Source organism: Aristolochia californica, unplaced genomic scaffold (assembly GCF_029961685.1).
Source record: "Aristolochia californica isolate CCGP_79_NKW_82.1479 unplaced genomic scaffold, dmAriCali1.0.hap1 SCAF_16, whole genome shotgun sequence".
NCBI classification, from domain to species: Eukaryota; Viridiplantae; Streptophyta; class Magnoliopsida; order Piperales; family Aristolochiaceae; genus Aristolochia; species Aristolochia californica.
Window position 1 is genome coordinate 14,187,668 of NW_027181837.1, and position 13,185 is coordinate 14,200,852.

Here is a 13,185-nt window from a genome sequence, read left to right on the forward strand (position 1 = left end):
GATTGAATACGAAGATTGAAGACCAAAAATCCTTTTCATTGCAAGTTGAAGTTATAAACACCAGTTTGAAGGGAAATATTTAAGAGAAGATATGGGAGAGTCTTACATGACTCTCATAGTAAGAAGTCTCATAGAGCCAGAATTAATATGGTGGAGTCTTATAGGAGTCTCACAAGAGGAGGTCTCATAGAAGAGTCTCAATTAAGGGTGTTTTAGTTATGTTAGTCTTCTATTTATGTTCAATTATTTTATTGTTCTAGAACTTATCTTATAGTATTTAAATTTTGTTGTAATTGGCATGTTGGATTTAGGATCTCGTGATAAATAAGGTGAATCATTCAATCTAAGCAGTGAAAGCACAAAAGAGAAGGGAGAAGAGTAAGAAGACGAGAGAAGAGAAGAAGAGAAAAGAGAATAAGAGAGAAAGAGAGAAAGAGAGATGGATGACTTGAGAGAGTTTGAGAAGGAGGGAAGGAGGATTAGGGATTCAGTAACGAGCCAAATCCCCCCCCCCCCCCCCCCCCCCCCCCCCCCCCCTCCGTTAACATCTATTTATAATATTAAATATGTCAACAATTATATCCCCCCCCCCCCTCGGTTAACATCTATTTATAATATTAAATATGTCAACAATTATATATCCCCCCCCCCCCCCCCCCCCCCTCCGTTAACATCTATTTATAATATTAAATATGTCAACAATTATATCCCCCCCCCCCCCTCGGTTAACATCTATTTATAATATTAAATATGTCAACAATTATATATCCCCCCCCCCCCCCCCCCCCCCCTCCGTTAATATCTATTTATAATATTAAATATGTCAACAATTATATCAATGCCCTTTATCCTAAGAAGGGAGGAACTGAAGACAATTTATATCATTGCCACTAGACTCAAGTTACATCTTTTAACATGGGACAAGGCTGGTTTAATTGTAATTGGATTCTACTTTTTTCCTATATTATCAATAAAAGCAAATGTTCTCAAATTACAATAACTTATTGAAATATTTATCTTTTCCAGAAATTCAACATAGTTCAACTAAGTTGACTTTAAAAGCATGAGAATAATTTTGTCTAAGTGTTCTAACACGTTCTAAGGGATGTTTATGATGTTCCTAAACATATTTATATGTAATGTATGTCCTACAGCTCTATATTCACTATTGTGCATAAAAAAGGGGGTTAGGAATTCTCTCTTACATTTGTGACTGAGTTTTGAGATATGACTTTTATACTTAAAAACTCTAGTCTTCTCATTGTCTTCTTCCTTGTGGGTGCTTCTTCAAGAGACATTCCTCAATGTTTCTTGAGGTCTCAAGTAGGCTTGATCATTTTGAAGTTTTAGACCTTGAGATGAATTGACTCGTGAAGGTAAAGTATCAAAAATACTTACTTTAGAAAATTGTCAAATCTATTAAATTTTTTTATCATAAAAAGAAATAAGGGAGTCAACCTTTAGTCAACACAAGCTCTTTACATACAATTTTTTCTAACCCAATATCAAGATTCTTATTATGTTCTTGAAAAACTCAAGCAAACTAGCTCCGTCAAATAGTACCAAACATAGTTTGAACGCATAGCCAATTGAGTCCATTGTCTAGAATATATTCAAGTTTGTAGCTTCATTGGAGGTCTTAAACCTGGAATAATAGCTTAGGTAAGGGTATTTCATCATAGAACCCTTCTTTAAGCAATTTACCAAGCTTATGTGCAAGAATTTTTTTTCTCATGCTTGGAATAACACTTATTATCGGGATGGTCAAACTCAAAGGCCATTCAAGAGGCTCCCGGTTGAAGAAATGATTAAAATGAGAAGCAAATGCCTATATTTCATTTGTGATGAAAAATTCATTCAAGGTCACAGATGCAAAAGATTTCAGTTGTACTTGAGGATGAAGAAGATGACCTAAGTGTTAAGTTGTGAAGCCTAATCAACTCCCTATGCCAAGTCGATATGCGGATCGACCTTTGTGGTAAGGTCGTCGTGGGGTTGGCAAGGGGTGGAGCCCTCGTCCGGTCCACGATATATTAACTATTATTTCATTGAGGGCAGTTTGGAAATTTTACTCTTGTATAGCGGTTGCCCTAATTTTCTCTTTATATTTGGGGCGCCTCTATTAGGGTTTGAATCAATGATCCGAGGAACATCAGTTGCGGCCAAGAGAGGTTAGAGAAAAACCACCTGTAAGTGTGTGTAATTTCTCTTGTAAACTATTTCATCTTCATAGTGGATTACTACAGTGATGGAATACAGGACGTAGTCTCACCTTGAGGCGAATCTGTATAAATCTTGTTTGTTCTCGTGCTTACTTTTCCTTTCTTTCGTGATTATTATTATTTCTCTCGTTAGATTGGAATTAGGGCATCTAATTCCTAACGCTGAGTTCTCAATTTGAGATCATGGAAGAAGTGATTTCAAACTCCAAAGTATTCTTCCATGCCTTCTCCGAGGTTCTACAATCTAAAACCATGCAACTTGACAAGTGAATCAAAGGCCATATGGTATGCATCTTGGTGGACAATGGAAGCCCTCATAATTTTATGTGTGGAAAAATTTCAAAACACCTTGGGCTTCCTCTATATCAAATTTTAGTGCTTCCAATTATGGTTGGAGAAGGACACAAATTCCAATATTCATTTAAAGTGATGAATGTATCAATTGAGGTCTAAGGATGTTACATTTATGAGGATTTCTTTGTCCTTCCGATAAAAGGAGTGGATTTGATGTTAAGAATGAAATGGTTGCACACCTTGGGGAAGTTATTTGGGATTTCAATCACATAACCATGAAATTCTCAATCGAAGATGCTCGAATTAAGTTGAAAGGCATAATAGAAGGTGAGCATGACTTGGTACCACTGGAATCCCTATAAAAAGTGGCATCTTTCCAAGATCAAGCCATCTTATTCCAAATGGTCGGGTCAATAATATTGCAAGGTGAACCTAAACTTCCTCCTCCATTAAAATATCTTGTCACTACCTTTCAAGATGTTTTCGGTCTACCACCAAGGCAGCTCCATGACCACCGGATTTTGATTCAACATGGTGCCCCTCCTAGATCACCCGGTCCTACTTCTATAACGTGTTTAGAAAAGTGAAATCCAAAGGCCGGTTAATGAAATAATTAAAAAATACATCATCAGACCAAGTACGAGCCCTTAATCCTCCCCTGTGTTATTGGTAATAAAGAAAGATGGATCATGGAGGTTTTTTGTAGTCTACCATGCTCTTAACAACATCATCGTAAAAGATAAGTACCCCATTCCTATCATTGATGAGTTGCTTGATGAATTAAGTAGTGCACACATTTTTTTTAAAACTAAATCTTCGCTTGGGTTATCATCAAATCCAAGTAGTTTATAGTGACATTGAGAAAATCACCTTTCATAACCATGATGGATACTAAGTTTTTGGTAATTACCCTTTGGCCTTACCAATGCACTGGCTTCCTTTCAAAACTTGATGAATGATGTGTTATGTCCTTTCTTGAGAAAATTTGTGTTAGTATTCTTTGATGGCATATTGGTATATAGAAAGACTTTTGAGGAGCATCTGCACCATCTATGTAAGGTCTTGAGTATCTAAGTATACTTTTGCTTCATCGAAAGTCTACTATCTTGTACATGTGGTCTTTCAAGAAGGTGTGTCTGCCAAACAAGATAAGTTCCAAGCTATGCTAGACTAGCCCTTATCAAGAACCATGAAACAACTCTTAAGGGTTCTTATGTGTAACAAGACAATATCAATTGCTTATGATTATGCCACAATTTCTAGTCCTTTAACTACCCTACAAAAAAAAAATGCTTTTATATGGGGTGATGATGCCACCAAAGCCTTTGAAAGCCTCAAACAAAAAATGTGTATTTTTCTAATGTTGGCTCTACCAAATTTTTTGAAACTGATCCTTATTGAACATGATGCAAACCGGTATAGGCAATTGCTTACTACGACCAACCCCTCAAAGGTAGGATGCTCTCTTGGTCCACTTATGAAAAAGAGACCTATGCCCTGGTCCAAGCTGTAAAAATTGGTGACCTTATCTATTTAGAAGAAGTTTCATTATTCCAATAGACCATTGCTCACTCAAATATATATTACCACAGTGGATCACTACTCCAATGCAATAACATTGGATGGTCAAATTGATGGGCTATGACTTTGAAATTGATTACAAAATGGAATCGAGAATGCAACGACTGATAGTCTCTCCCATTGGTATGATATATTCTCCACTACTTTAGTAATTCACCTATTATTTTATTGTTACATAATATGAAAGAATCTTATATGACTAATCCAACCATACAAAATGCTCCAGAAACTTTGTCAAAATCCCTCCACAGTGCCCCACCACAAGGAGGACAATTTATTACTCTTCTTTCATAATCGAGTCATGGTTTCAACACTTGAAAAACCCTTGGTCCAAGCAAAACTTATAGAAACTCACAATTCCTCCACCGTGGGCCTTGAAGAATTTATAAGAATTTACCGTAGGATACGAAGATCTTTCATTTGGCTAGACCTCAAAGCCGATGTCAAGGTAAATGTGTCCAATTTTGATGTGTGCCAACAAACCAAATACAATACTAGCAGGCTTCATTCAGCCCTTACCACTCCCAGCTAGAGTTTGGAAAGATGTATCAATGGTTTTCAACTAAGGGCTTCCTACTTCAAAAGGCAAGACGATGATTATTGTCGCCATGGACTAACTAAAAAAATATGCCCATTTTTGTGCCCTCAAGCACCTATAGACTACAAAGACCATTACTGAAGCTTATGTCAATCGTATAACCAAACTACATGCCATGCCATGAACTATTTCTTCAAGGAGATATTCAAGTTTTATAAGCTCCTTTTGGAGAGATTTTGTTTTTATTGTAGGGCACAACTCTAAAAATGAGTTCGACTTATCATCCTCAAATGTATTGGCTAAATGAAATGGTCAACCAATGCTTAGCGAGGGTTTGTAGATGATAAACCATCATCCTGGAGCCTCTATATTCTTTGAGTAGAATACTCCAACACTTTATACCAATCTTCTTTTAAGAGGTCCCCTTTGAAGTAGTATATAGCAGACTTCCTTGGGTCATTTCATCATATGTGGAAGGCACTACACATATTGGCACTCTAGAAGAAGCCTTTCTAGATCAAGATCAAACCTTGAAATTGGTCATGCACCATCTTGCCTTAACAACGCATGAAGAGTCAACACAATCACAAACACAAGGAAGTTGAGTTTTCCATAGGTGATTGGGTCTATATAAAGCTTCAAAGATATTGACAACAATCATTGGCCACTAGATGAATCAGAAACTTGCTCCAATTTTTTTTTTTTGGACCATTCAAAGTGATCCAACAAATCAGAAAAGTTTACCATTTGCACCTAGCAGATGCATGTATCATCCATCCAATATTCTACGACTCTGAACTAAAGAAACGACTCAAAGAGTTAAAAACCATTTCCACCATTTTGTAACTCATTGAATCCAAAACAACCACTCTCCCACTGGATATATAGAAGAAACATTGAGTATGACACGTAAATTGCTTCCATACAGAGGTCCCAAACCCTGCTAGAAGATGATGACAAAGGGGTAAGGAGTAAGTGATAATTGGCTTTATTGAACCACTTGGTTCTGTAATCTTGATTCTATTCTTTCAACTTTTGATCTGCCAGGGTGACTGCTTGCCCCATTTGCGCTCTCCCTCTTGAGATTCCAAGTGTTATGAGAAGATGATGACAGAGGGGTAAGGAGCAAGTGATAATCTGGCTTTATTGAACTACTAGTTCTGTAATCTTGATTCTGTTCTTTCAACTTTTGATTTGTCAGGGTGACTGCTTGCCCCATTTGCTCTCTCCTTCTTGAGTGATCGAGCTTGATGGAACTCTCTTTTATGCTTGATGAACATTTTAGCACTTGTGTAACTCAAAAAAACTCCTATTTTCTATAAGAATGTAACTCTGAAACTAAGCTTTCCTTTGTTTTTCATATTTAGATTCAGGCCACAATGGTGTAAATCCATTCTCTAGATCCTCACCTCCCATTTTAGAAGTTAAAAAGAAAAAGGTGGGTAGCACTTCAACCATTTTTAAAAAGAAAAACAGAGATTGGAAATTGGGTTTGACTGCTTTGTTCATTCTTTCTTGCTCGTTACTGATAAGAGAGAAGAGTATGATTTTGTCTTCCACATGCTTGGCAAGGGTCTTAGTCTAGGGTGGCAAGGCATTCAATAGACTAAAATATAATATGGTTAAAGGGGTTGGCCTGAACTTGACTTGTTTATTAAGTGGGTAAAATTATCACCGTCCACTTAAATTTCATCCATGGAGTTTCTTGTTTTAGGAAAGTCATACATGGAGTAAGAAACTCTCCCAACAATGTAAATTTCTCAGGGCTTAATGGCTGGCTTAGCTTCAAAGTAGACTCCACGATTATCTTTGTTGTCGCTGGATCTTCTCTGCATGTATTTGTAGTAAACAGACTGCAAGATTATCTATGCAAAATTTGTTAAGGTTTGATCCTATGCTACCATGGTGATAAGACAGAAGGGAAAGATGGAGAAAGAGGATGAGAAAGGATACGAATAAATTGAGGGCCTTGCAGGCCACTATAGAAAGAGAAGAATGGATAATTCACCGATGCTTTCTATTCGTCAATACAAGTATTTTTAGGTTACAAAGAGATACGATTTTACATGATAAGCATTGTCACATAGGTTTAGAATTACAATTTGAGGTAATGTCAACTTCTCTCATCTTTTTTTTTATCTCTATCATACCCCCGCAAGATGGAGCTTCGAGAAAAGAGTCCAATCTTGGTCTTAAAGAAGAGGAATCTTGTTCAGGGAAATGGTTTGGTGAGAGCATCTACTAATTGATTAGTAGAGGAAACATGAATCACCCGAAGAACACTACTCTGAACTTGTTCCCAAATGAAGTGATAATCCAAAGTACATGTTTCATGCGTGAGTGAAAGACGGGATTTAGCATAGATTTATAGAGTCGATATTTTCACAATAAAGTACCAGTTGTCATGGCATAAAAACTCCAAATTCAGTGAGAAGAGAAGATCCAACGGATCTCAACTACAGTGGATGGAATAGATCGATATTCCGCCTCGGTACAGGATCGAACCATAGTCGGTTGCTTCTTAGAACTCTAACAGATAGGATTGAGACCTAGGTAAACACTATAGGCATAGATTGAAGTGAAATAATCCTTGTTACCTGCCCAATCAACATTAGAGAACATATGAAGAAACAAAACATATTATCGATGTAGTACGATACCATGATCCAGAGTTCCACATGTTAAGTTGTGGAGCCTAATTAAAGCCTTACGCTGAGTTGGTCGCGTATCGACCTTCGTGGTAAGGTTGTTGTGGGGGTTGGAAGAGGGATTACTGCAGCGACGGAATACAGGACACAGTCTCACCTTGAGGCGAACTTGTATAAATCTTGTTGTGTTTTTTCATGCTTATTTTTCCCTTCTTCTGCATTTATTATTATTGCTGTCGTTAGTTTGGAATTAGGGAATTTAATTCCTAACAAGTGGTATCAGAGCTTTGGTTTGTGATTGAGAGCAATGGTCTGGGGAGAAGGATCAACACCAGGGACCAACAAGTTTGATGGTATGGATTTTGCGTTCTGGAGAATGCACATCGAAGATTATCTGTACAATAAAAAGCTGCACGCACCACTTCTGCATATGAAACCAGAAGGTATGAAAGATGATGAGTGAAATATTCTTGATAGACAAGTGTTGGGAGTAATCCAGTTTACACTATCGAAGAACGTTGCTCACAATGTGGCATCAGTGAAAACCACAACAGAGATGATGAAGATTCTATCCGACATGTATGTGCAAATAATAAAGTACATATCATGAAAAAACTCTTCAATTTAAAGATGACAAAAAATACATCAGTTGCATTGCATTTGAATGAGGTAAACATGATTGTAAATCAATTGGTATCTGTTCAAATTAAATTTGATGATGAGGTTCGTGCCTTAATTCTTTTTCCATCTCTGCCAAATTGTTGAAAGCCTATGAGGGTTGTGGTCAGCAACTCTGTAAGCAACGGGAAGTTGATCTTTAATAATGCTCGGGATACCAATCTCGCGGAGGAAGTTCATATAAAAGATTTCGGAGAATCGTCAACATCTAATTCTGCCCTAAGTGTCAATACTAGGGGCAAGAAGTTCAAGAGGAAGTCCAACAAGGGCAATGGTAGAGGGAAGTCAAGGAATGGTAGAAGGAAGTTCAAATTCGGAAGGAATGTAAAATGCTGGAATTGTGGCAAGTCTAGTCACATAAAGAAGAACTGTAGAGCACCGAAGAAGGACGAAAAGAAAAATAATGCTGCAAATACGGTGATTAAAGAGGTACAAGATGTTTTACTCTTGTTGGTTGATAGCCCTATTGACTCTTGGGTGTTGGATTCAAGAGCTTCTTTTTACACCACCACACATCGTGAGATCATGGAGAATTATGTTGTAGCAGATCATGGGAAGGTGTATCTTGCTGATGGAGAACCTTTGGATATTATCGGAATTGGTAATGTCAGTTTGACGATGTCAAATGGGGCAGTGTGGAAAATTTACAAGGTGAGACATGCACCAAAATTGGTGCCTAATCTGATTTGAGTAGGGAACTTGATGATGAAGGTCATAATGTGACTTTTAATGGTGCTACCTGAAAAGTCACAGAGGGATCCATGGTTTGTGCAAAAGGAGTTAAAATTGAAACTCTTTTCATCACTTCCAATTGCAGAGACACGGTTGCAGTTGCTGATGTGGTTACTAATTCTGACTTGTGGCATTATAGTCTCGGTCACATGAGTGAGAAGGGAATGAAAGTGCTTCAATCCAAAGGGAAGCTACCTGGATTGAAAACTATAAATAACAGTTTGTATGAAGGTTATATTTTTGGCAAGTAGAAAAAGGTTAGCTTTTCTAAGGCTAGAGAGGAGGCTATTAGCTGTTGTGGTTTGAGGCTATTAGTACTGCTGCATATTTGATCAACAGAGTTCCCTCTACACCATTGGATTGCAAAATACTAGAAGAGGTCTAGAGCGGCAAAGAGGTAAACTTTTCTTTCTTGAAGATTTTTGGTTATGTTTCTTATATTCATATTGATTTTGCTACTAGAAATAAACTTGATGTTGACTCTAAGATATGCTTCTTTATTGGCTATGGTGGTACCAAGTTTGGTTCTAGCTTTTGGGATGACCAAAGTCGTAAGGTTATTAGGAGCAAGGACGTGATCTTCAATGAAGGTGCCTTGTATAAATACATGTTGAGAACATAGTCTAAGAGCACAAGTGATGAAGCCAAGAAGTTTGAAGTAATTTTGTTGAGAGATCTTCCAACTATTGAGATGGAGAAGATTGCTCAGGAAGACCAAGAGAACATACCCCTAGATCTAAATCAGAACATTCCTATGTCTGAACTCAGGAGATATGCCAGAACTAGCAGACCACCACAGAGGTACTCCCCTACACTAAATTATATTTTATTGACTGAAAAAGGTGAACCGGAGAGTTATGAGGAAGCTGTGCAAGTTGATGAATCAACCAAGTGGGATTTGGCCATGAAGGACGAGATAGATTTATTGTTATACAATCAGACATGGTAGTTGACTGAGTTACCAAAGGGAAGAAGGCCTTGCAGAATAAAGGGGCGTACCGAATAAAAGACGAACATGATGGCAACAAGCTTACAAGGCAAGATTGGTGGTAAAAGGCTTTCAACAAAAAGAAAACATTAACTACATTGAGATTTTCTCTTCAGTAGTAAAATTGACTACTATTATAATAGTGCTTGGACTAGTGGCAAATGAAGACTTGTACTTTGAGCAATTGGATGTAAAGACCACCTTTCTTCATGGTGATTTGGAGGAAGAAATTTACATTATGCAGTCACGGGTTTCAAAGCACAAGGATAAGAGAAAATGGTGTGCAAACTTCAAAAGAGATTATATGGTCTTAAATAAGCTCCAAGATAGCGGTATAAGAAGTTTGACACTTTTATGAGTAGTAATGGTTTCTTGAGGTGCCAGGTGAATCATTGCTGTTATGTGAAGAAGCTTGATGATTCCTACATTATTCTACTACTATATGTTGATCACATGTTGATAGTAGGTTCTAGAAAATAGAAAATAGAAAATAGATAAGTTGAAAAGGGAGTTGGCCCAGAAGTTTGCAATGAAGGATTTGGTTGCTGCAAAAAAAATCCTTGGGATGAGGATTACTAGGGATATTGATCTCTTGAAACTGTCACAAGAAGAATATGTTAAGAAGGTGCTAAGCAGGTTCAACATGAATGATGCATGTTGGAAGATAAGATCAAGCCCAAACGACCAAGGAAGGCCCACAATATGGGCGCAAGCCCATAAGAAGTAGGACCCACAATGATTACCAAGAGCTGGTATCCTTATCACATCAGTTGGAAGATCAAGAAGGACTCACAAAAGTATCTTTATCTTAGGGTCATGACCAAGAAGAGTTTTAGTTTAAGTTATATTTTCCTTTTATCAATATTGAGTTACCTAATTATGTTAGGACTTACCTTAAGTGTTAGAGTTTGGGTGTAATTGGGATAAGGGTAGTTTTATTGTAATTGGACTCTACTACCTTCCTCTATTATCAATAGAGGTTCATGTACTCTGATTACAACAAGTTATTGATGTCAATGAAGTATTTTAATTTTTCATAAATTCAACATGGTATCAGAGCAGGTTGAGTGAGTTGACTTGTAATGTGATCCTTTTCTCTAAACCCTAAACCCAAAGTCTAGGTTCGTAGTTATTTTTTTAGTCCCTACACCAGTAGTTTCCTTTACATTTTTACCTCCATATGGAGTTTTTAATAATTGAAATTATATATTGAAGGAAAAATATTTGAGTCTAATTTCCAAATAAGAATGATTTGTTCCAATCGGAGTTATATACAGAGAGTTATCGATATTTGAATGAACAAAGGTCAGATTGCAAAAAGGTTCGAACATCAACAACAATCTTAAGATTCCGAGGTATTTTTTGCTATCAAGAACTAGACTTTATATGTATAAATATATATCAAATGAAATATGTGTAAGTCTATTCTTTTACCTATTCAACCAAGTTTTTATCTGAGTTATGTACAAAGAGAAATCGATATTTTAAGCATTAAAGGTCAGATTGAAAAAGTGGTTCGAGCTGTAGTAAAAAGCTTCAACTTCCGAGGTATTTTAATCTATCCAGAAGGAGACTTTATATGGATAATTATATATCAAGAGAAATGTATATAAGTCTATTTTCTGAAATATTCAACCAATTCTCGGTATGATTTTTTTATAAGGAGATATTGATCTTGGAAGAGTCAATGGTCGTTTTGGAAAAACAGGAGAAACAGAATTTAGTTCGGACAGATGACAGAGATCAAAACCTATCATATTATTTATCTTATGATAACTATATTTTATGAAGAGATTTTATACTTGTATGAAATTTATTTAAGTCTAATTTCAGTAGGAAAAAAATTTATATCAATCTGATCTATATTGAAAGATATATTCGAATTGGAAGAATCAATGGTCATGCTGGTATTCTGTTGTATTGAAAAATCCGAATTTATGCCAATTATTTTGCGTCACTTTTTGAGTTGATTAGGAAAATATCTCACTTCTCTTTGGTTTGAGGGCTTATTTATAAATCTTTGTTATTTGGGTTTATTGCTACATCTATGATATTTGGTTCAAGCTGGGATCATTGCCATTACCTCCCAGCGTGAGGGGGAGAAGTAGAAGAAGTACAAGAAAGAGGTATTTATTCCTTATGTTGTGGATAAGTTTATGTGACAAAAATATTCAAGAAAAGGGGAGCACAAAAGATGAAGCTTGTACATCAAAGAAAATTTTTTTATATCGGATTATTTCATGGGTTCTTTGACAAAGTTTACTATTTGGTTCGTGTTATATGTGTTGGAAGATGGTCGTGTTATATTTAGCTGCAGCTATTATGTCTCTTTGGGGACATTATTATTGAATAAGAGGTAGCCTCATGTCATAATTTATTTTACCCCGTAAAAAAATCAAATTTTTTTGTGGTTGGGAGTCCTCGACGAAGGAACTTCATCCCCGTCAAAAAGATGAAAATTATTTGTGGTTGGAAGTCCATGACGGAGGAACTTCATCCCCTTCAAAAAGATGAAAATTATTTGTGGTTGGAAGTCCATGATGGAGGAACTTAAGATCACATCTACGTTATCCCCCCCTATCCTGTAATGGCTTTTATGTCTCCTACCACTAGAGAGTCATTGTCTTGTGGAGGGACACGGTGGTGAACACTTCAGAGCAATGCCGAGAGACACACTATCGATAGCAGTGGAGTGTGCCCTACATCCAATATTAAAACTGGAGTATGAAGCAATGGCTTACCAGTTAGGAGTGTTTTACTCTCACTTATAATGCCGTAGTGCCTCATGGAAGGACACAACAACGTGAGGGGGAGTAATGGAAAATGAAGGCATATTGGAAGATGTGCCATTTTATACAAAAATATTTTATGCATCATTTGCAGCAAGCTGGGAGTTCATGTTGTTCTCTCACCCCCAGCTTGAGGGCGAGTATTGGAAGATAAGATCAAGCCCAAATAACCAAGGAAGGCCCACATATGTAAGATTATTATAAGATGGGCCACACGACCAAAGAACGCCCCAAGATGGGCCCAAACCCATAAGAAGTAGTACCCACAATGATTACCAAGAGCTGGCATCCTTATCACATCAGTTGAAAGATCAAGAATGACTCACAAAAGTATCTTTATCTTAGGGTCATGACCAAGAAGAGTTTTAGTTTAAGTTACATTTGTCTTTTATCAATATTGAGTTACCTAATTATGTTAGGACTTACCTTAAGTGTTAGAGTTTGGGTGTAATTGGGAGAAGGGTAGTTTTATTGTAATTGGACTCTACTACCTTCCTCTATTATAAATAGAGGTTCATGTACTCTGATTACAACAAGTTATTGATGTCAATGAAGTATTTTACTTTTCCATAAATTCAACAATGCAAAACCAGTGGGTCCTCCTTTAGCTAGTCACTTTAGGCTATCTAAGGAGCAGTCACCTTCTACAAAGCAAAAGCAAGCCAACATGGTCAATGTGCCTTAAACTTCTGTTATTGGTAGTTTCATGTATGCC

The 13,185-nt window shown here is 36.9% G+C and overlaps 1 pseudogene; it reads left to right on the forward strand.

Annotated features, from left to right (window-relative positions):
- The first annotated feature begins 8,486 nt into the window (after nt 1-8,486).
- Nucleotides 8,487-13,185, forward strand: part of LOC137952636 (uncharacterized) — a 28,384-nt pseudogene continuing 23,685 nt past the window's right edge.